Source organism: Ovis aries, chromosome 6 (assembly GCF_016772045.2).
Source record: "Ovis aries strain OAR_USU_Benz2616 breed Rambouillet chromosome 6, ARS-UI_Ramb_v3.0, whole genome shotgun sequence".
Lineage (NCBI taxonomy): Eukaryota > Metazoa > Chordata > Mammalia > Artiodactyla > Bovidae > Ovis > Ovis aries.
In genome coordinates, this window is record NC_056059.1 from 10,824,971 (window position 1) to 10,850,338 (window position 25,368).

General features: G+C 36.7%; 1 protein-coding gene across 2 annotated transcripts in view; it reads left to right on the forward strand.

The window, feature by feature from the left end:
- The first annotated feature begins 495 nt into the window (after positions 1 to 495).
- LOC101112819 (N-deacetylase and N-sulfotransferase 4) overlaps positions 496 to 25,368 on the forward strand; it is a 343,774-nt gene continuing 318,901 nt past the window's right edge. For both annotated transcript variants that reach the window (XM_027970794.3, XM_060417521.1), the window contains exon 1: positions 496 to 915. The gene's annotated coding sequence lies outside the window, so the exon portion shown is untranslated. The remainder of the gene's footprint in view (positions 916 to 25,368) is intronic.

Here is a 25,368-nt window from a genome sequence, read left to right on the forward strand (position 1 = left end):
AAACATTATCATTAATTTCAGGAATACATAAGTCACTAGGATTTCAAGTTTCCTCCTGCTCATGGTTAGCTTGTGTTGAGTTCATAACTCATGCTTGACTGGCACACACCTACCGCAGAAAACGTGTCATGAACTTTTCTTTCTTCACCCAATAGAATCTTTTGGTACAGTGTCCTAGCTGCAAAGTGGAATTTTACTCTCGAAATTCATAGGAAATAGTCCAACTGTACAATGAAAGATTATGCAAATCCTCCAGGAGCACCTAATCAATCACCCTGGTGTGAGAGGAATGCAGCTGATCGCTGAATTAGCTACTGTTGGAATGTATTCATGTGTAACATCCCCTGACTGGATGACATCACAACAGCTCCAGGTCCTTGAAAGTCTTGAGGATGATTAGCTGAAGGAATTGGCTGTTTCTGCCAATCATAAACCGGCTGCCTTTCTAGTTCTGGAGATGTGAGAGAAAGAGGGAGGGAGGGAAAGACCGACTCCAGCTAAACAAGAAGCAGAGCAGCAGTAGCAAGAGCGGAGCGGAGCAGCTGGTATTCTGGTGATTAAATAGTTCTCATAGCCTTTTTGCTGTACTCGGTCCGCTCCCTGGTGTAATTCTCGTGTCCAAGGAGGAAGCTGCATTTTAACGGTGTGCTGAACAGAGGTTTGAATCATTCCAGCTGGCTGCTTGTTTTGAAAAGGACAATGTGTGTATAAATAAAAAGAGACTCTGCTGGAAGAGTTCAGATACTAGGACTGGCGCTAAAGAGTGCTCTCGGAATATTAAAGCAGATTGTACGAACTGAAAGCTCCTTCTAATTAACCTGGAGCCCAAGGAACCTGAAACACTGGATATCTCATTTTCTAACTCGGGATAAATTCAAGTTAGGAAAGAGAGAAAAAAATGAAATGCTTCTCTAGGTAAGTTATGGCTTAATTTGTTGCAAGGCGTGTGCATTAAATAAATATATGTTGCTTAGCTATGTAAACAAGTTGAACACAATAAAGTTTTATTTGTGAAAGGTTTATGTAGATTTATGTAGTTTTAAACCAAATGCAGTTTCCCTTTTCAACATATGTGCTCTTACCTGTTATTATAAAGTTATATTTGCACTGTAAGGTAAAATACAGTCCTGCCTAAAAAAGACAGAACTTGAAATATTGTAAATTATTGCCAGAATATTTGCATAATAAAGACACCACTTGATAACAGTTTTAGCCTTTTCATATTGAAATGCAATATTTCAAACTCAACAGCTGAACTGTGGAGTTATAAATGTTTCCCTGAGAAGTATTACTGATAACATGGCATTCAAATTACTCAAGATGGGAACTCCTCTCTTTGGGACCTGAGATTTATGGTCACGTTCTGTCCTAATGGTCTGCTTTAGAGAAACAGCTGTCACAGACATTTGAAATTGTCTGATGCAGCCATAAATTGCTTTTAAAGAAATAGATGCTTTTCTACTAGGTCCTATTAGGAAAGAAAAATAAATTCTTATTAGAACAATATATGCCATATGCTATAAGCACAGATTCCCAGGAGGATAAAAACAGCTTTATGTTATACCTGTAAATACCTTCAAATTCCTCATGCACATAATAAATTGAAATATAAGAGATATTACTTAAAGTATGACTTTCATTCATTTCTTCCAAAATCTTTGATTAGAGAAAGCTAAATATAAATAGAAACTTAAACTTGTATTTTCCTTATAATTTGTCCTCATTTATAAGATGCTGTAGTTTTCAGAGTTAGTCAAGAGTATTTTCAAGTGATATTATATTTTGTTATGATAGGTTGTACTGTGAGTTCTAATATAACTCTAGAAAAGTTTCAATAGTTTATACTTTATTATGTGTTTTTCAAACTCACCTTTTCTTGCTTTCATAGTTTAGTTTATCAGAATATTTTTCATCAACTTAAGATCATAAATGTTTTAAAGTAAATTGCATACAAAGTCGTTGATATGTTGCCTTAATTATTTTAGTTATTCAGTTTCTCACCAACTTTATGGTTCAAATTCTTTGCGTTTCTTTACACAAATGGAAATACATGAAGACAAAAGTTGTTGTAATTGCCTGGATCTCTCCAAAACTAGGAGGCAGTTTTTTCCCATAAAGGTTTGCACAGTCTTTTTTATGTCAGAATAATAATTTAAATTTCTATTAAAATATTCCTGCTAGCTATAGCCAGATGCCAAGTAGATGCTATGTTGGTCATGGCTTTTCCATGAAACTGATGTATGTAGAGAATGTAAAGTCCACTGACTAGAAGAGTCTAAGTCTTCAACTGGAATTCATAAGAAATGAGTGATTAGTAAGCAAAATGTATTTGCCATGTACCTTTATCTCTATGCAAAAATGAGAATTTAACATACTTTAATGCCTACTGTGATTATTGATATTATTATAATCAGGAATCTTGTGAATATGTATCTTATGCTGATCAATATTACATAGCACCTACATTGATAGAAGTCTCATGATAAGCTAATGGAGATTTTTGAAAATTGCACACTAAGCAGAATCATCAATTTTATCCCACCTTAATGGCAGTTGGTCAGCACTAAGACTGATGCTTAGAATATCTTTTGAAAAAATTATATATATGAATTATTAACTATAACTTGAAACTCACCCTTAGAGGGAAAATATTAATGCAATGTAGAAACTCAGGTGTCATTCTTAAATACAAAAGGTAAAACTTCATAAGGATTTTAATATTTGTTTCCCTTTCCATAAACTTGAAAATGTGTGTAAGCTGCATTTTGTTTTCTCCATCTGAAGTTGTTATCTAAGTAATGTGTCCATTTAGATGATTTTCCTTAAACACCAAAAAAATAGTAAATGGAGACTATTTATATATAAATACATAAAATCATTATTTGGAATTTCTATATTTGATAGCCAAAATACAAATACATGTTTACATATGTATGCAAATCAAAAGACAGTCTTTTGTATCTGAATATTCAAACTATTGTACCTATTCTTTTCTCCCCCCTCAAAAAAAAAAAATCATTCTTAAAAAATGTAGTCTCTTAGTTCAAATCTAAGTGCTAAACCTTACTCCTTAAAAATGCTAGATAAATGCTTCTAAGTCAGTAAAATGTTTGTACCCAGTAAGTCTTACGTTTATATGATTATCTAGCAGATTCTGTTTGAGTGGGAAAGGTTTATTTTAAGAATAAAATCCAAAAATCAAACTTTCTGTGTTTCATATAGTAGCATCTACTCAGGGAGAACAGACAAACATTTAGCATGCTTTGATCAAACTAGAAGATTCTAGCTGGTGCAGCCTCCCTAGATTTGGAAAGCAGCTGGGGAAACTTATAAAATAAAGCTAGAATATCAGTCCTGGCTGGAAGCCAAGGCACAGAAGCTGTGCACCCAGAAGGTTAATTCTTTCTGGGCTGAAATTCATTGATAATGCATTATGCTTAAAATCTAGCCTGAAGTGTTACTTTTTTTCTCTAGTAAAAACTTTGGCATATTTAAAGAACAAGTATATTTTCTGAGTCGAGTAAAATTTTCAAATAACAAAGTTGTCTTCTTTATTAAAGGTTGCTCTCATGAAAAATGTAAACAGTCTAGCTGAAACTCCTATAAAACGTAGTTGATACTCAGGAGCAGGAAGAGAAATAAAGATGAGATGCGTTGTCTCACCATTGTCTTGGGGATGACAGAGTGGTCAGAACTATCACATGTGGATACATGTCAAAAGCAGTGAGAGATTTTCTGAAAGTAACTGTAAGATTTCCAGTAGAAGTAGACTTACCAAAACTGTGGTAACATGCATCTTGTGAAGCTAGACAGCAGAGAGAAAGTTAACTGTCATCCATTATGTATTCCAAATCACTAGGAAAAAGGGAAACCGTGTTGTCTGTTGATTTATTTTAAGTTCATGAAGTGAGAAAAAATGGATCAGGTGGCAGACATAATGCTGCTGCCTTCAGCCATCAGGGAATAACATTTAGTCAACCTTTTCTTTAACACTTCAGGACACTTTCAGCTATACTGTTAAAGAGTGTCAAAGGCACTCTTTTTAAAAGTTATTTTCAGCAGTCTGCAGAACTTAGAGGTGTCAATTGCAGTGTAGAACTTTCATAAACACAGTCTTATTTCCAAGTTTCTTTATCTCAGTTTTCTAAGGAATGCTATCACATTCTAGAGTTGACAAATCTAAAATTTCTTTTGGAATAATATTGAATTGATAACAGGTTTCCCTCAATCCAAAATAGTCTGATAATGAAACCCAGACATATCAATGGCTTCTAGTATTTCAAGACAAGTAGATTTTTTTAAAAAAGTAAATAGTAACTTATTCTACATTCCTGCTGGTGAACATGTTTGCTGATATAAATTGATGTATTTATTTCATATGTCTTTTTATAATTTGTCTATGTCCATTTATAATGCATATAATTCAGGTCATGACATAGATTATAACAAAATAGCATGCATATAACAAACTAAATACTGGCTTTCGACGTCACTCATTGAGGAAATTTTCATATTTGGATGACCTTCAAAATATTACCTCAAGAGATATATTTGACACTCTATGAATTCTAAATGATAATCGTGATTAATTAATTGGAATTAAGGAAATGAGAAAAAAATCAAAGAGTTAAAAAGTACTGAATGCTTGGGAACTTAATTTGGTGATATACTCAAAGTATCTGAGAAAACAAAACTAATGACTATTAAGTTCTAGAACAGAAACTTCTGTGCCAAACTCAATTTTTAGACTTCTTAGAAACAAATGTTTGAAATACTTGTAGCTTTCAGTAAGAAGGCAACTTTTAGTAAGCTAACACACATGAGCAGGCCCACAACAAAGAGTTCCTTATTGCCCCAGATTGAGAATTTCCTCCATTTTGGAGCTTCCACCATCAGATAAACTTGAGCTGTGATTTATTCCAAGCAGTTAACCTCCTCATTAAGAGTCTTTAATCGAATTTGTTTTCCACCGTATTCTTAAGGAAGTTGAAAGCTGGGCAGGTTCAGTGTATTCAAACAAAAGGTAAATGTAGACATGCTTCTTTACTCTCTTTTCACTCACCTTGTTCTTTTCCTTCTCTCCCTTCCTTCCTCTCTTGTTCTGTTCCTTTCTCCCTATTCTTTCCTTCCTCCCACATTGTCTCCATCCCTTCTTTCCTTTCTTTTCCCCATTTCCTGCCTTCTTTTGTCTTTGTTTTTGCCGCTTCAGCTTAAAGGCTCTCTTGCAAACTTGAGGAGCACACCACTCATGTTTAGTACAACAGCTATCGCTTATCTAATGGCCAAGTCTGAACACAGGAATGGGTAGAAAAATGCACAGAAAAGGGGGGGTAAAGATCATTAAACCATAAAAGGTGAGATAGGATGAGAAATTCATGTCAGAGAAGTAGTTATGTCAACTTTAAAATATTGACTACCCTCCTACCTATGAATTTTCATTCAGTTGGCTAAGTTCTTTAAGTAGAATCCTTTGCTCCTTTTCTATATACTTCCCTTTCATTGTCAGTGGATTTTTTTTTATGCAGCAAGTGCAGCTTAGTGGCAAAAATAAAATAATAATAAATGTAAATAATCCTTATACTGGTATTTTAAACTCCCATAAACCATTTCTATATTTAATAGTTTAAGCATAGTAACATTCATATTCAGCCTAAAGGCCGACTGCCATACTAATGGAAGAAAAAGAGAGAAGGGAAAGCTATTTTGCACATTAAGATGCTTTGGCTTGACTCCATTCCTGAATCAAAAATTCAATTGGAGACTGCTGTTCCTCAGAATTTGTCATATTTCATCAGACATCTCAAAAGAGTTCTTCTTGATGTACTGAATAGTCTTTCACGCCTACATAAAAATAATTTAAACCTCAGATATAAATATAGCAACACTAAAGATTAATACAAGAAAGGAAACAGATGCAGAGATGCATATGCTCCTGTGAACGCATATAAAAGTCCCAAATCTATTCATTACTCTAAAGTGCAAATGGATAATTAGAATCAGAATTGAATTTCATTTGTTTCACAACCAATATTTCACCAATAGTTATGTCAATGCACTTGAGATTTCACATAATGTAATATGTAAAATTAAACACAGACAATCATTTAAAACTACACTTATTAATCCATTTCAAGTATGATGGCTCCTGATATCTGTTTGTGAAGCCACTTTCCTTGGAATAAGGCACTTTTTGAATAAACACAAAAAGATCTCCAAATCAGTCAAACAAAGTTGAACTCAATTTAGTACTTAGATTGTTCTGTTTCTCCACCTAGACATATTTTTCACTTTAAACAGAAAAAATAGCACATCATTTTTATTCAGTGATGTTCATAGCGATAACCATAATAAATATTCTCTCTTATTTTCAATATGTGCCAGATATCATTCAAGATAACTAGGGTGAACAAAACAACTCTTAAAAGGCTTGTATTCTGGTGGGAGAAAGAGGCGTTAAACAAATAAGATGCTATGGGCTATTAAGTACTATAAAGATGAATAAATCAAGGTGATGGTTTAAAGAGTATAAGTGAAAGCTATAGAACTGGTCAGGAAATACCTTTCTGATGAACTGATACTCAGAAAGCCTATTGAAAAGTTACATGCCAAACTGAATATTACTCCGTCTTGTAGAAACATGCAATGAGGAGTAACAGCTCCTTGTGATACGCAAGCTGCCAAGCTGAATCTTGACCCTGCCTGATGCTTATTATCCTTGGCTCCGTGAAATTGTCTGGTAAAGCTTAGGACACAGCATACTATTCAGTGTTATTTTCTTTGGGAAATAGACCAATCAATTTTAGAAAATGTAATTCTCAACTTTACTTCTTCTCTTTACACTTACAAAGAATTTAAAAGTAGTATGTGAAAAAAATAAAAATAAAATAAAAATAAAAAAATAAAAGTAGTATGTGCGTAAAAGATCTCAAATTATTGTATTTTTTCCTATAGACTGAAAGTGAGTTCTATTATTGAAATGTTAGCAGCAGCAGAACTGATCCCCTATCTTATTCTCACAAATTGGTGGGTGTAAGAACCAATATGCTTAATCATTACTCACTTGACTGGAACAATGGACTTAACATAATGAAATTACAGAGGGGTAAATGTAATTATTGAATTTTTTAAAACATTTCATCAGTTATAAATGAACTTCAAACAAGAACCCAAAATATAATAAGGCTAATCCAATGCTAATGCAAACTTAAAATGAATTAGCAGAGTCACAGCATCGGGAGCAAGGAAACAGTGACCCTGGTTAGCACAGGTCTGACATCATTTACCTATTCGCCAGTCTTTGGTTCCTCTGAGCTTCCTTTTCCCCAGGGTAAGACCATTGACTCTACTTCACTCTCACAGTTAGATCATAATACCTCTATCCTGTGGTGTAATTACTGTGTGTTTATCAGTGCCCGTCTTGTAACCAATAACTTTAATGGCAGGAATGCTAAGAGAATGCTTGACCTGTGGGAGATAGCAAGGGTTTGATAAATGTCAAAGATGAGGTGGCATCTGGGAAGCATGCCTTGTGAACAACAGTTGAAGATACAATCTTATTTAAGGGGAAAGGACTATGGAGAAACACTACAGTTACCTTTTATATATTACAGGGTATTTTCCTTAATGGAAAGGGGATTTGCTTTATATTATGTGACACCAGAGGAAAGATATTGGGAGGTGGTTTCTGTGCAATGTCAGAAAAAACTGTACATTCTGGAAATCTGTGAAATTTTCAGTCAATCAAAGCAATCAATGCAGGTTGGAGCACCACTTATCCAGAAGACTTCCAGGAAAGAAATGTCTGCCGAGAGTAGGAGATAAATGGTAGCTACCGAGGTGTCTCGTGTTTTACATTGTGTAACTATAAGGAGTGTGGATAAAGGCTTTCATGAACCTCTACCCACCTAAAACCCCACTCTAGCATTTGGTTAGAAGACTGGTCAATAGCATGCAAGTAAATAATGATTGCTTACAATTACATAGAAGAAATATATGTATTAATCAGAAATATGCCCTAAAGCATAAGACCAACTTTTATAAAAAGTTCATTTTATAAAGTGTGTAAGTCCTCAAAGAAAACAACATGATGAATTTCTTAATTAAGCAAAGAATTGAGTTTTAAAAATTTAAATATATTGGTTTTATTTCTCTGTTGAGCCAGTCCAAGAAAGAAAATATTTAAAGATTAGATGCATGAGTAAGAAAGATATTTCTGGCTTCTATGAACTTCTACATGATAAGGAATATAGAGATTATTTGACTTGACGGTGAAGTGTAGGCCTTTCTAGAGAAGAGCTGCAGTCATATAAACAAATATCAATTGATTTAAAGATGAGATGGCATCATAGCATAGTAGAAGCCAGGAGGTAATGTTAAATTCCACCAAAGCTAAATTAGAATCTTGTAATATAACCATGAAAAAGCAAATTAACCCTTCTGTGCCTCAGATTCATAATCTGAAAACGGCAGTAGTAATTATGCTTCATAGAATTGCTGGGAAAGTTAAACGTGACAATATACATAAAGTTCCTAGTACAATGTTGGAAATAAGACAGGTGTTAAATTAATAGAATTAAGTATTAGTTAGATGCATCAATAATCTGACTTTGGCCTGCAATATAACATTCTGTACTGATTTAAAGAAACTCCTGAGTGATGAGTATTGACTGATTCCAGTCTTCTTCATTTGGAGATAATGATCTAAATCACATTTTGCACTGTCTCTACTGTATTTTTATCACATATGTGAACATTAATAACATTAAATCTAACTTTCACTAACATTTTAATCTGACTCATCATAGTTTTGAAAATTAATTCACATTCAAATATCTTAAGGAAACCAGACCATAAGCAGAAGAAAAAACTGTCAGTAAAAGATGCCAAATAGTTTCTCTTAATTCTTAGTTTTCTGGCATGCTGAAGTAAGGAAAAACATGGGGTTGGAAGAACACAAGAAGGCAAAGGTTCAGAAACTGAAACTGGATAGGACTAAAACAAATACAAATGTTACTTCATTTGCAATTTTCTCTAGTAAAACACTAAAAAATATTTCATGTGGTCTATATTGACAAATTGTCTAGAATTATCACAACAGTTATTTATAAATGGTTTTAAAAGATGCTAGGCACTGAACCAAAATAATTTACTCTGGAAGCCTATTTGGCAAAAAAAAAAAAATACTGGGAGATTATAAAATGTAAGACAGTTTATTCATTATCAGAATATATTTGGGGGGGAAAGGATTGGGAAAATGAAACTTGTTTTACATGTGGAAACCAGGTAAACGTGAAAATTATGCTGTTATGTAATTTTATCCATTTGTTTCCTTGTTATTTATTGAATAGTTTAACCAACTGCAAAGCAGGCTTTGAGGTGGGCAGAGGGTTCATTATTAACACCCCTGGAGTTCCACAATGAGAAATACGAGAGTGCTTGGTAACTACCATCCTGTTCTTACTCATAGCAGAAATGCTTTCCACAGAATCCTTTGAATAGTGGGTTGAGGTCTATATCACTAATGTTGACCCAGACTGAGAATAAAAAGATATAAATGATATTTTAACTTTTACAACAAATGTGTCAGTATCTTAAATTGTACTATGGTTTTCACATTTAGAGCAAGACTATTTCACTCCTCTTATTCTTTTCTCCCAAGATATTTTGAAGATCAGCAAAATAGTTGACATTTTATAATCTACCAGTATTTTTTTTAACCAAATAGGTTTCCTAAGTGAATTATTTTGGAATAGTGTCTATCATCCTTTTAAAGCATTCATAAGTATCATTCGTTATAATTCTAGATTCTACTCATCAAGTATTAAAATAGGAGCATCTCAAAAAAATGTTGCCTCTGACAAGTAGCAAAATGCTTGACATCATTCCAAAGCTCTTCTCATGAGTTTTTCTCATGCTTTTTTCTAAACTTTGAGAATTGTATATCCTGAATCAGTTTAGGGTGGGAGTATGAAATTTTATATGGGGTATATTTATATGTGACCAGTCATGTTGTTTCTGCTGATGGCCACACCGGTGTTTTATTCTGCAGTATCTAAAAGTTAAAATTACATAAGCTATAAAGCAACTAAATAAAAAATAGGCACAAATCACTAGTGAAACTGAATGAAGCATGTCTTCCTTTCACAAAGTACTATCAGTGGTTTCATGTTGTGTAAGATTAAGAATGGTGGGAAGTAAGAGATCTAAGTACAAGGTAGATAGAAATCCTCAGTTCAGTTCAGTCACTCAGTCATGTCCGCCTCTTTGCAACCCCATGAATGGCAGCACGCCAGGCCTCCCTGTCCATCACCAACTCCTGGAGTTCACTCAGACTCACGTCCATTGAGTCAGTGATGCCATCCAGCCATCTCATCCTCGGTCGTCTCCTTCTCCTCCTGCCCCCAATCCCTCCCAGCATCAGAGTTCTTTCCAATGAGTCAACTCTTCACATGAGGTGGCCAAAGTATTGGAGTTGCAGCTTTAGCATCATTCCTTCCAAAGAAATCCCAGGACTGATCTCCTTTAGAATGGACTGGTTGGATCTCCTTGCAGTGCAAAGGACTCTCAAGAGTCTTCTCCAACACCACAGTTCAAAAGCATCCATTTTTTGGCACTCAGCTTCTTCACAGTCCAACTCTCAGTTCCATGCATGACCACTGGGAAAACCATAGCCTTGACTAGACAGACCTTTGTTGGCAAAGTAATGTCTCTGCTTTTGAATATGCTATCTAGGTTGGTCATAACCCTCCTTCCAAGGAGTAAGCGTCTTTTAATTTCATGGCTGCAGTCACCATCTGCAGTGATATTCGAGCCCCTTAAAATAAAGTCTGACACTGTTTCCACTTTTTCCCCATCTATTTCCCATGAAGTGATGGGACCAGATGTCATGATCTTCGTTTTCTGAATGTTGAGCTGTAAGACAACTTTTTCACTCTGCTCTTTCACTTTCATCAAGAGGCTCTTTAGTTCCTCTTCACTTTCTGCCATAAGGGTGGTGTCATCTGCATATCTGAGGTTATTGATATTTCTCCTGGCAATCTTGATTCCAGCTTGTGCTTCTTCCAGCCCAGCATTTCTCGTGATGTACTCTGCATAGAAGTTAAATAAGCAGGGTGACAATATGCAGCCTTGATGGACTCCTTTTCCTATTTGGAACCAGTCTGTTGTTCCATATCCAGTTAGGAAATAATTTACCAAAAAAAAAAAAAAAAGCACCTCATTTTCATTTCCATAAAGTACTTTGTAAGTCCTGTTTGTGACACTGAAATTCTGCTTCTTGGTATTTAGAGTATGGATGAAGAACAGTGGTGATGGAAGAGGAGATATAGAATCGATCAGAAAATGCGGGTTCATGGGAGTTGCGTGACACTGGACAACTCTCTTCACTTTCCTGTGCACTAACTTCTCCATTCATTCATTACTTGAGTTTTTTAAAAATAATAATTGAAATGTATGGTTGTTTGTATACAGAATAGAGAATGTCTATTGGAAGAGTTTATTTGTCATTACAAGCCGCTTAAAGTCAGTAGTAGGGAATTTTACAGAGATAATATCTTGATGGCGTGATAATATAATAAAAAACAAACCTACTAGAACTTCCTATAAACTAGATGATAGACTTTGGTTATACTGCCCTAAAACAATACATTTTCTCCAGACATTTATGTATTGAGCCTCTAGATGAGAAACTCAGTGGTAACCAAGTGACTGTTGAAGTAATTTTAAGAGATAGTAACTTTTTGTTACTTCTGCTGTAGTCAAATTCTGCTCATAATGATATAGTAATACCTCAGTTCAAAAGAAGAATAGTTAAAATATTAAAATTGTAGCTTCTAAGAGGCTCTGGATTTTAGTGTGACTTGTGAACATAAGTATAATGCTATCACTAACACATTAAAGTCACAAATAACAAGCAAGTAGGTGTAAAAGGTTAAATAACTTGCAGTTTAATAAATTTCTTAGTGATTTACTGAAATTAAACTTTGACATTAAGTACTAGACAATTTTTCTCTCTCCTATGTTCATCCATAGATCAAAAAGTACCCTTTTATAGTATAACTTCATCCATTCATCTTTATATCTTATAGTTCCCTTGCCTGTAAGAATATGAGAACTAAGTGAGCATTGTATGTTTCATGCTTCCATGATTGTCTTCTGAGATAGTTAACAAGGATGCAGATCAATACTAAATATAATATCGGTATTTAGGGAATAATTACTGAGCTAACCCAAAGCAGTTATCAGTGGCAATCATTTTACTACTGCTGGATGTAAGTTGATATTTAATTTAAAAAGTTTTAATTAATGTATAAGGAAAATCAAAGGAAATTAATACTATATTGAAACTCTAAAGGCAAAATTGGTCATGTCATTCTCCTGCCTGGTCCTGGATCTTATTTTTCTCCTCTGTTTCAAATCTCTTTCGGCTCCCCTAAAAATCCAAATCCTCTCATTCTTCAATGATTAAAACAATTTACTTCCCTCTCTAAGTCCTCTTCTAATAACTTCAAATCACTGAACTCTCTCCTTTATCTGAAACCTCATAGCACACTCTTAAGAGTTCTCACTTGGCAACAAATTTTGTATTCCTATTAATTATTTCACTTTCTTTTTACTTGCAGCTATTCTAAACTTGTTCATAACCTACGTCCTTCTTAACTCTTAATTTAATCTTCAAAATGACTTTATGCTCCTAGACATTTTGCTCAGGTCACTAAAGTGAAGGTCAATTTTCAACTGTATTCTTGACTCACATTTAGTATTCTGTTTTTGATCAGACACATTTGTGTCCCATTGATTGTAGCTTTTGTGGTTTTATTCATCTAACCATAGTTCAAACAATATCCAAAATTTTAATGGTATGCATCTATCATTTTATTGTGTACACTATCCCTTAGATCTTTCACTCAATATCATGGCTTTTTCTACCCTTTAAGCTACCGTTCCAACACAGACCTTAAATTCTGTTATGATACATTCAGCGGGTGGACATTCCTTTTGACTATTTCACAGGCATTTCTAAAAGAATGTGTTGCAGTCCACTCATTTTCTCTCATTTCCATATAATTTTTTACTTTTCCTATTATCATACTTACATTTTTTTGCAACTGCCTTCTTACTCAAATGTGTCGTGGAATAGTCTTCCATTGCTTTTGAAAAGAGGCAGTGTTTATCAGATGAAAAATATAACCGGTACTTGGTAAACATTCAGTAAACATTGAATGAATGAATGTGCAAGCCTGAAGTGTTTTATTTTTTTCCCTCTACCACCAACTCCTGACATTTCTATTTCTTATATGAAAGAATAAAAACAATTTATATGAGAATATTTACAACATTTCCCCTGCAAAAAACAGTGTAAAACATTCACCCTTCCCATGTTCCCCCAAAGAGAAGGCTAACTTGCTTTCTGAGTGTGAGGTTAATTGGTTAATATAATAAGGTCTTAAAGAAAACAGGTAAGAGAAGGAAAGAAAATAACAATGAATCAGATGGCAGAATGGGAATTTTGTCATTTGAAGATGTTCAGAGTACCTTTGGAGTACAGGGAAGTTGAAAGGAAAACCAACATTTTAGAAATATCATTTCATTTATGAATTATAATTTTTTGATGCTGTTTAGAAAATGTCAGTGAAGAACATGATTTCTTTTAGATAGTTCCTGTGACTCTAATTTTGTGCTCCTTAAATTCATCTGACTGTGGTACCCACATGGAGCTACAAATTTATAGGAGCTAGAAAATGATATATAAATGTTATGAAGCTGCTTACACTTTTTTTTTTAAAAGCAGAGCTTATAGAGAAGCAGAAGTAATCAGAAAGTATACAGAATTCTCATAAATCTTCTCCTTCAAAATTGTTGTTAGTTGCTCAGTCGTGTCTGACTCTTTGCGACCCCATGGACTGTAGCCTGCCAGGCTCCTCTTTCCATTGGATTCTCCAGGCAAGAACACTGGAGTGGGCTGGCATTTCCTTCTCCAGAATGCACATACATAAACTCAGCATCCCTCACTACCAGTGTTCCTTATAACTGATTAACCTACGTTGCCACATTATTGTCATCTAAGTCTGTGGTTTACATTGGGGTTCATTCTTGGTGTTGCACAGTCTCTGCAGTTTGACAAATGTATAATACAGATGTATCAGTGCCTAAAGATCCAGGCATTCCACCTATTCGTCTGTCCTTGCTTCTTCCTCAAACTGGCAGCCGTTGGTCTTTCCAGTGTCTGGACAGTCTTGCCTTTTCCAGAATGTCAGATGGTTGGAATCATGCCATGTGTAGCCTTTCTTGATTAGTTTCTTTCACTTAGTAACATGCATTTAAGGTTTATCAATATATTTTTATTGTTTAACACCTCAGTTCTTTTTAACACAGAATGCATGCTTAGTCACTCAGTCGTGTCTAACTCTTTGTGAACCTTTGGGCTGTAGTGGACTGTAGCCTGCCAGCCTCCTCTGTCCATGGGATTCCCCAGGCAAGAATACTGGAGTGGGTTGCCATTTGCTCCTCCAGGGGATCTTCCCAACCCAGGGATAGAACCTCAGTCTCCTATGGCTCCTGCATTGCAGGTGGATTTTTACCATTTGATCCACTGGGGAGAGCCTTAACACAGACCAGTAGTCCATTATCCCATGATTGGATCTGTACCAAAGTTTAATTATCCTTTCACTTACTGGAGGACATCTTGGTTGTTTCCAAGTTTTGGCGACTCTAAATAAAGCTGCTATAATCAATTGTATGAAAATATGTTGTGAGTGTAAGTTTTCAACTCTTTAGTGCAAGGATCTCAATTGCTGGATCATAAAAGATTATGTTTAGTTTTGTAAGAAACTGTCACTTGGTCTTCCAAACTGGCTGTACCATTTCTCATTCCCACCAGCAATGAAAGAGCTTTGGTGTTGTCATTGTCCTAGATTTTAGCCATTCTAATAGATGGTATCTCATTGCTATTTTAATTTGCAATTCCCTAATAACATATGATGCAGATTATCTTTTCATGTTTATTTGCCATCTGTATATTTCCTTTGGTCATATGTCTGTTCCAGTCTTTGGCTCATTTTTAAAATCAGCTTATTAAATTCCTTATTGTGGAGTTTTAAGAGTTTTTCATATAATTTGGATATGTGCCTGCGTGCTAAGTCGCTTCAGTCATATCCAACTCTTTGCCTCCCATGGGCTGTAGCCTGTCAGGCCTCTGTCCCTGGGGATTCTCCAGGCAAGAATACTGGATTGGGTTGCCATGCCCTCCCCAGGGATCGAACCCACATCTCCTATGGCTCCTGCCCTGCAGGCAGATTCTTTACCACTGAACCACCAGGGAAGCCCATATTTTGGATAACAGTCCTTTATCAGATACTTCTGTTGTAAATATTTTCCCTAGTCTGTAGCTTGTCTTTTCAATCTCTTGACAATGTCTTTCACAGAGAAGCATTTTTTTTTTCTTCTAATGAAGTCCAACTTACTAATTCTTTCATTCATGGATCAAGCCTTTGGTGTTGTACCTAAAAAGTCCTCAGCCAAGCCAAAGTCATCTTGATTTTCCCCTATGTAATCTTCCAGGAATTGCAAGTTTCTTTTTTCTTTAATTTGCAATTAGGTTTCTGATTCATTTTGTGTTAATTTTAGGGAACGGAGTAGTATCTGAGTATTTATTATATTTTTAACATGTAAATGTCCACTTGTTCCAATATTGTATATTGAAAAAACTATCCTTTCTCCATTGAATTGCCTTTACTCTTTGTCAGTGACTGTGGACTATCTTTGTGTGGGTTTATTTCTGGGTTCTCTATTCTGTTCCATTGATCTGTTTATCTATTATTTTGCCAGTACCACACTCTCTTGATTACTGCAGCTGTATAGTAATTCTTAATGTTTCTTAGTGTCAGTCCTGAGACTTTGTTCTGCTTTGGTGTTGTGTTGGCAGCTCTGAGTCTTGCTTTCCATATAAACTTTGCTTGCTATTTTTAAAAATTCCTATTTCCTTTTTTTTTTTTAAGTACTTGGTCTTGGTCTCTTTGTTTCCAAAAGAAGAGATGAAATAGAGTAGCTATTATGAGCATGAGCTTGCCGAGTTAAGATTCTAGCTTTGCCACTTTCTAGTCACATGGCCCTTGAGCACACTCATTAAACCAAGCATTTCTCCTTTGTAAAATAGAGTTGTGATGTCTGCCTTCTAGATTTATTGTGATGATTGAATGAATTGTTATAAATAAGGTATATCACATGGTGCCTGGCATAGAGTAAGTCCTTCCTTAGCCATGATGTGCTCCTATATAGGGTTGAGACTAATTCTCCACCTTCTCCTCTGTTTTGTTGTTTTAAAGTTCTCCTTTGGCATCCCCACCCCACTGTTTTAAGTATTTAACTGTTGCTTCATGACTTTTTATTCTTTTTCATTATAGCTCATTACTAATGTAGAATATGGAGAAGGCAATGGCAGCCCACTCCAGTACTCTTGCCTGGAAAATCCCATGGGTGGAGGAGCCTGGTAGACTGCAGTCCATGAGGTCACTAAGAGTTGGACACGACTGAAGCGACTTAGCAGCAGCAGCAGCAGATGCAGAATATAATTCCCTGTGCTATACAGTAGATCCTTGTTGTTTTGCTATTTCCATTTTCCAATGTCTTCATCTGAACTATTATATTCAATTTTTAATTGATTTCTCCTTTCATGGCTTCAGTCTGTCCTCCTACTCCCTCAAAAATTTTTACAAACATTTTCCATGTCAGTCTTGAAATTAAAGTTTTTCAGTAATTGTCCAACTTTCAAGGCAATTGTAAATCTGTAACATTTTGAATAAGATCTTTTTCATCTTCTGGTACCTACCTATCTTATCAACAGCATTACCAGAGAACATAGTCAGAGAACATCAAGAAGGCCAGTGGGGTTGTTGAGAGTTCAGAGAAAGACAAGTGGTACAAAGTTAGAGCTGTAGAGACCGCTATGAAATTTACTGTGGGAGCTGAACAGAAGAGGGGCCTAGTGTGATGTAACTTGTCAAATGATTCCTCTGGCCAAAAAAAAAAAACAAAAAAAAACCTGATATGGGGAAAAGGCAGAGGCAGAAATCAATTAGATATAATGATAATATGAATTAGAGTGACAGCGAAGAAAATTTTAAGATTGTTCAGATTCTAGCCATATTTTACAGGTAGAGCCAATCGATTGAAAATCTAGTGAGTCTGATGGGAAAGAAAGTCAACTAATCCCAAAGTGTGTGCTTGTGTGCCTACATGTGCGTGTGTGTCCCTAAGCAAATAAAATACTGCATCTATCATTTACGTATCTGGGGAAACAGTGAGAGGAATCCGTTTGGGGTTCAGAAAAGTATCAGGGAATCAGATTTGGTCTTTTTCAAAGAATTTTTATCAGAGTATAGTTAATTTAAAATGTTGTGTTAGCTTCTGATGTACAGCAAAGTAAAACAGTTGTTTGTATAACGTATCTACTCTTTTTAAGATTCTGTTCCTGTATAGGTCATTACAGAGTATTGAGAAGAGTTCCTTATGCTATATAGTCAGTCAGTTCAGTTGCTCAGTCATGTCTGACTCTTTGCGACCCCATGGACTGGAGCACGCTAGGCCTGTTTGTCCATCACCAACACTTGGAGTTTACTCAGACTCATGTCCATTGAGTCCGTGATGCCATCCAACCATCTCTTCCTCTGTTGTCCCCTTCTCCCGCCTTTAATCTTGCCTAGCATCAGGATCTTTTCAAATGAGTCAGTTCTTCCCATCAGGTGGCCAAAGTATTGGAGTTTCAACTTCAGCATCAGTCCTTCCAATGAATATTCAGGACTGATTTCCTTTAGGATGGACTGGTTTGATCTCCTTGCAGTCCAAGGGACTCTCAAGAGTCTTCTCTGACACGACAGTTCAAAAGCGTCCATTCTTCCGTGTTCAGCTTTCTTTATAGCCCAACTCTCACATCCATACATGACTACTGGAAAAACCATAGAGTTGACTAGATGGACCTTTGTTGGCAAAGTAATGTATCTGCTGTTTAATAAGCTGTCTAGGTTGGTCATAACTTTCCTTCCAAGGAGCAAGCATCTTTTAATTTCATGGCTGCAGTCACCATCTGCAGTGATTGTGGAGTCCAAAAAAATAAATCTGTCACTGTTTCCCCATCTATTCACCATGACATGATGGGACCAGATGCCATGATCTTAGTTTTCTGAATGTTGAGTTTTAGTCAACTTTTTCTCTCTCCTCTTTCACTTTCATCAAGAGGCTTTTTAGTTCTTCTTCACTTTCTACAATAAGGGTGGTGTCATCTGCAGATTTGAGGTGATTGACTTTTCTCCCAGTAAACTTGATTCCAGCTTGGGCTTCAACCAGCCCAACATTTCTCATGATGTACTCTGCATGTAAATTAAATAAGCAGGATGACAATATACAGCCTTGACATATCCTTTTCCTATTTGGAACCAGTCTGTTGTTCCATGTCCAGTTCTAACTGTTGCTTCGTGACCTGCATACAGGTTTCTCAGGAAGTAGGTCAGGTGGTCTGGTATTCCCATCTCTCTCAAAATCCACACAGTCAAAGGCTTTGGCATAGTCAACAAAGCAGAAATAAATGTTTTTCTGGGACTCTGTTGCTTTTTCTATGATCCAATTGATGTTGGCAATTTGATCTCTGGTTCTTCTGCCTTTTCTAAATCCAGTTTGAATATCTGGAAGTTCATGCTTCATGTACTGTTGAAGCTTGGCTTGGAGAATTTTGAGCATTACTTTGCTAGCATGTGAGATGAGTGCAATCGTTCAGTAGTTTGAGCATTCTTTGGCATTGCTTTTCTTTGGGATTGGAATGAAGACAGACCTTTTCCAGTCCTGTGGCCACTGCTGAGTTTTCCAAATTTGCTGCCATATTGAGTGCAGCAGTATCACAGCATCATCTGTCAAGATTTGAAATAGCTCAACTGGAATTCCATCTCCTCTACTAGCTTTGTTCATAGTGATGCTTCTGAAGACCCACTTGACTTCACACTTCAGGATGTCTGGCTTTTGGTGAGTGGTCATACCATGGTGATTATCTGGGTCATGAAGATCTTTTTTGTATAGTTCTGTGTATTTTTGCCACTTCTTAATATTGAAAGGTTGTTGCTGAACCACAAAAGATTCTGGGATTCTTGGCCTCCGGAGGAGAAGAATTCAATCCGGGGCCAGAGACAAGTCTTGATTGCTCAGAGCTTTTGTGTAATAAAGTTTTATTACAGTATAAAAGAGAGAAAACTTCTGACACAAACATCAGAAGGGGGCAGAAAGAGTGCCCCTCCTTTCCACAGTAATAGCAAACCCATCCATTTTCACCTGGGTCCCCCTTGGCATTTTTCTCAGGCTGTTTAAGAACGGTTCTGGCAGCCATTACAAGGGCTTCCATCTGTTCCTTTGTATTTTTCTGCCTTTCTTTCTTTCCTCCATATTCCCTACCATAATAGACTTTTTGAGCCAGTTGCAACAGATTATCTAAAGACTGGTTTGGTCCATACACCTGTTTTAATAATTTATGGCAGGTATCTGGAGCCGATTGAGTGAGAAATCTATCTTTCAAGATCACGCTTCCCTCTTCACTTTCAGGATCAGTCTCAGTGAATCTGCAAAGGGCTTCTCTCAATCTATCTAGGAATTTACCAGGAGCTTCCTTCTCCTCCTGTTCTATGTTTGCCAATTTGGCATAGTTTAAAGTCAGCATGCGTTTGCCTGAGTCCTTCAAGAATATATCTGACAAAATGACTCAGAATCTTCTGCTTCTGTTAGGTCCATACCATTTCTGTCCTTTATTGAGCCCATGTTTGCATGAAATGTTCCCTTGCTATCTCTGATTTTCTTGAAGAGATCTCTAGTCTTTCCCATTTATTTGTTTGCCTCCATTTCTTTGCATCGATCACTGAGGAAGTCTTTCTTATCTCTCCTTGCTATATTCTTTGGAACTCTGCATTCAAATGAGTATATCTTTCTTTTCCACCTTTGCCTTTTGCTTCTCTTCTTGTCTCAGCTATTTGTAAGGCCACTTCAGACAACCATTTTGCCTTTTGCATTTCTTTTTCTTGGGGATGGTCTTGATCTCTGCCTCTGCACAATGTCACGAACCTCCGTCCATAGTTCTTCAGGCACTCTGTCTATCAGATCTAATCCCTTAAATCTATTTGTCACTTCCACTGTATAATTGTAAGGGATTTGATTTAGGTCATATCTGAATGGTCTCGTGGTTTTCCTACATTCTATATAGTAGGTCCTTATATTTTGGTCTTATTCTAGTTTGAGATATAAATTAGATTTCCAAGTAGAAATACCAACAAGTGATTGAACACACAAATAGAAGCAAGCAAAAGTTTTGCCTAGAGATAAAAATTTTCTTCAGCTTCTAGATAGTGTTTAAAACCATAAAACAGTGTGAGGTCACCAAGGAAATGAAGGTAAATAGAAATGAGATGAGGTTCAAGGACTAAGCTCTAGGGCACTCCACATTTCAAGGAGAAATGAGAAGGAACTAGAAAATGTGACAAAGAACTTATAGAAAACACAAAATGTATGATTTCCTAAAAGTTGGATAAAGATGGTTTGTGTGGATGAGGGGCTAGTCAGTAATAAGTGTTTCAGTTTGCTTGTTTGTGGTTGTTCAGTCGCTAAGTCATGCCCGACTCCTTTGCGACCCCATGGACTGTAACCCACCAGCCTCCTCTGTCCATGGGAATTGCCAGGCAAGAATACGGGAGTGGATGGCCATTTCCTCCTCCAAGGATCTTCCCAACACGTGGATGGAATGCCCGCCTCCTGCTTTGCAGGTGGATTCCTTACTGGTAAGCCACAAGGGAAGCCCCACATTAGTTTGTTCAGTTCAGTTCAGTCACTCAGTTGTGTCCGACTCTGTGACTCCATGAATCAATCGCAGCACACCAGGCCTGCCTGTCCATCACCAATTCCTGGAGTTCACTCAAACTCACGTCCATCAAGTCGGTGATGCCATCCAGCCATCTCATCCTCTGTCGTCCCCTTATGCTCCTGCCCCCAATCCCTCCCAGCATCAGAATCTTTCCAATGAGTCAACTCTTCGCATGAGGTGGCCAAAGTACTGGAGTTTCAGCTTTAGCATCATTCCTTCCAAAGAACACCCAGGACTGATCTCCTTCAGAATGGACTGGTTGGATCCCCTAGCAGTCCAAGAGACTCTCAAGAGTCTTCTCCAACACCACAGTTCAAAAAGCATCAATTCTTTGGTGTGCAGCTTTCTTCACACTCCAACTCTAACATCCATGCATGACTACTGGAAAACCATAGCCTTGACTAGACAGACCTTAGTCAGCAAAGTAATGTCTCTGCTTTTGAATGTGCTATCTAGGTTGGTCATAACCCTCCTTCCAAGGAGTAAGCATCTTCTAATTTCATGGCTGCAATCACCATCTGCCATGATTGTGAATCCCCCCAAAATAAAGTCTTCCACTGTTTCCCCTTCTATTTCCCCTGAAGTGATGGGACCAGATGCCATGATCTTAGTTTTCTGAATGTTGAGTTTTAAGCCAACTTTTCACTCTCTTCTTTCACTTTCATCAGGAGGCTTTTTAGTTCCTTTTCACTTTCTGCCATAAGGGTGGTGTCATCTGCATATCTGAGGTTATTGATATTTCTCCTGGCAATCTTGATTCCAGCTTGTGCTTCATCCAGCTCGGCATTTCACATGATGTACTCTGCATAGAAGTTAAATGAGCAGGGTGACAATATACAGCCTTGACGGACTCCTTTTCCTATTTGGAACCAGTCTGTTGTTCCATGTCCAGTTCTAACTGTTGCTTCCTGACCTTCATACAGGTTTCTCAAGAGGCAGGTCAGGTGGTCTGGTATTCCCATCTTTCTCAGAATTTTCCAGTTTATTGTGATCCACACAGTCAGTTTGTTAGGGCTACCATAATAAGGACTTCCCCAGTGGTTCAGCTGTAAAGAATCTGCCTGCAATGCTGAAGATGCTGGAGATGCAGATTCCATCCCTGAGTTGGGAAGATCCCCTGGAGGAGGGCATGGCAAGCCACTCCAGTATTTGTGCCTGGAGAATCCCATGGACAGAGGAACCTGGCAGACAACAGTCCATAGGGTAGCAAAGAGTTGGACACGACTGACAATGACTGAGCATGCACACCATAATAAAGTTTCACAAAATGAATAGCTTAAACATTAGACATTTATTGTTTCACAGTTTTAGGGGCTGGAAGTTTGAGATCAAGGTGTCAGCAGAGCTGTGCATCACTGAAGGCCCTAGGGAAGGAGATGTTCCAGGTCTCTCTCCTGGCTTCAGGCAGTTCCTGACTTGCAGCAGCATAATTTCAGTGTTCGCACGACATTCTCCACTTGCATGTGTCTGGGTTGTGCTGACTGCTGATTGCTCATTTCTCAGTTCCTAAGTCCTCTTGGACTCTTTGTGACTCCATGGACTTACAGCCACCAGGCTCCTTTGTCCATAGGATTTTCCGGGCAAGAATACTGGAGTGTGTTGCCATTTCCTTCTCCAGGGCATCTTCCCCACCTATGGACTGAACTCATACCTCCTGCATTGGCAGGCAGATTCTTTACCACTGAGCAACCTAGGAAGACCTGTGTTGTGTTGATTTTCTCCTTCTTATAATTTGTCCTTTTACCAGTCAGATGGGTTTATGGGTCTGCCTTAGTACAGTATGACTTCATTTTAACCGATTATGTCTGTAATAATCTTATTTCCAAATAAGTTCACATTTTGAGGTAGTAGGGGCTAGGACTTCGACATACCAGTGTGGAGGGAGACACAAATCAACCTACAGGAGCAACTCTCAACTTTGTCATAATTTTTTATAGATAGCTAGTTTGATTTATAAATACTTTGTTTTGAGTCTTTACACTTTATATTCATGAATTATATTTCCTGTAATTTCCTTTTTTATATTATCCCTTCATCAATTACTGCTATCTAACAAAAGAGTCAGACACGACTTGGCAACTAACCAAAAACAACAGGTTATGTTAGCCTAATACAATGAGGCTGACAGGTATTATTCTTTTTTTTTCCATTTATTTGACAAAAGATTGTGTACAATTTGTATTATTGATTCCTTAAAACTTTGATTGGACCTTATAGTGAAGGAATCAGTGACTGGAGTGTTCTTTGTGGGAATATTTTTGACTATTCAAATTATTGCATTTTGCTGTATTCATTTAAAGCTTCTTTAAATCACTTTTATAAAGCTTCATTCTCAAAAGTTCATTTAATTAAATTCTTTTAAAAGTATTTTTATTCTTTTCGTTGCAATGGTGAATGGAATTGTTTCCTTAATTTCTTTTCTACTTTCTCATTATTCGTATAGAATGCGATTTTATATCTGCAACTTTACTATATTCATTGATGATCGTAATTTTCAGGAGTCTTTAGGGTTTTCCTCATGTCATCTGCAAACAGTGAGTTTTTTAGATTCCTTTTATTTCTTTTTCTGCTCTGATTGCTGTGGCCAAAACTTCCAGAACTATGTTGAATGCTTTCAATTTTCACCATTGAGGATAATGTTTGCTGTGGGTTTGTCATAGATAGCTTTTATTATGTGGAGGTATGTTCCTTCTATTCCTGCTTTCTGGAGAGTTTTATCATAAATGGATGTTGAATTTTGTCAAAGGCTGCATCTATTGAGATAATCATATGGTTTTTATTTTTCAATTTGTTAATGTGGTGAATTACATTGATTGATTTGGATATTGAAGAATCCTTGCATCCCTGGGATAAATGGTCATGGTGTATGATCTTTTAATGTGTTGTTGGATTCTGATTGCTAGAATTTTGTTGAGGATTTTGCATCTATGTTGATCAGAGATATTGGCCTGTAGTTTTCTTTTTTGTGACATCTTTGTCAGGTTTGGTATTAGGGTGATGGTGGCCTCATAGAATGAGTTTGAAGTTTAGCTCTTCTCGAAATTTTGGTAGAATTCATGTGAAGCCATCTGGACCTGGGCTTTGTTTGCTGGAAGATTTCTGATTACAGTATCAATTTCCGTCTTGTGATGTAGGAATATATCTAGAAAACTATAAACACTGATGAAAGAAATCAAAGAGGACACTAATAGATGGAGAAATATACCATGTTCATGGATTGAATCAATATAGTGAAAATGAGTATACTACCCAAAGCAATTTACAAATTCAATGCAATCCCTATCAAGCTACCAGGCATTTTTCAGAACTAGAACAAATAATTTCAAGATTTGTATGGAAATACAAAAACCTCGAATAGCCAAAGCAATCTTGAGAAAGAAGAATGGAACTGGAGAATCAACTGACTTCAGGCTCTACTACAAAGCCACAGTCATCAAGACAGTATGGTACTGGCACAAAGACAGACATATAGATCAATGGAACAAAATAGAAAGCCCAGAGATAAATCACACACATATGGACACCTTTGACAAAGGAGGCATACAATGGAGTAAAGACAATCTCTTTAAGTGGTGCTGGGAAAACTGGTCAACCGCTTGTAAAAGAATGAAACTAGATCACTTTCTAACACCGCACACAAAAATAAACTCAAAATGGATTAAAGATCTAAATGTAAGATCAGAAACTATAAAACTCCTAGAGGAGAACATAGGCAAAACACTCTCAGACATAAATCACAGCAGGATCTCTATGATCCACCTCCCAGAATGCTGGTAATAAAAGCAAAATAAACAAATGGGATCTAATTAAAATTAAAAGCTTCTGCACAACAAAGGAAAATATAAGCAAGGTGAAAAGACAGCCTTCTGAATGAGGAAATAGCAAATGAAGCAACTGACAAACAATTAATCTCAAAATATACAAGCAACTTCTGCAGCTCAACTCCAGAAAATAAACGACCCAATCAAAAATGGGCCAAAGAACTAAATAGACATTTCTCCAAAGAAGACATACGGATGGCTATCACTCATTATTAGAGAAAATGCAAATCAAAACCACAATGAGGGAAAAGAACCCTCCTACACTGTTGGTGGGGAATGCAAACTAGTACAGCCACTATGGAGAACAGTGTGGAGATTCCTTAAAAATTGCAAATAGAACTACCTTATGACCCAGCAATCCCACTGGGCATACACACCGAGGAAACCAGAATTGAAAGAGACACATGTACCCCAATGTTCATCGCAGCACTGTTTATAATAGCCAGGACATGGAAACAACCTAGATGTCCATCAGCAGATGAATGGATAAGAAAGCTGTGGTACATATACACAATGGAGTATTACTCAGCCGCAATTCATTTGAATCAGTTCTGATGAGATGGATGAAACTGGAGCCGATTATACAGAGTGAAGTAAGCCAGAAAGAAAAACACCAATACAGTATACTAACACATATATGGAATTTAGGAAGATGGCAATGAC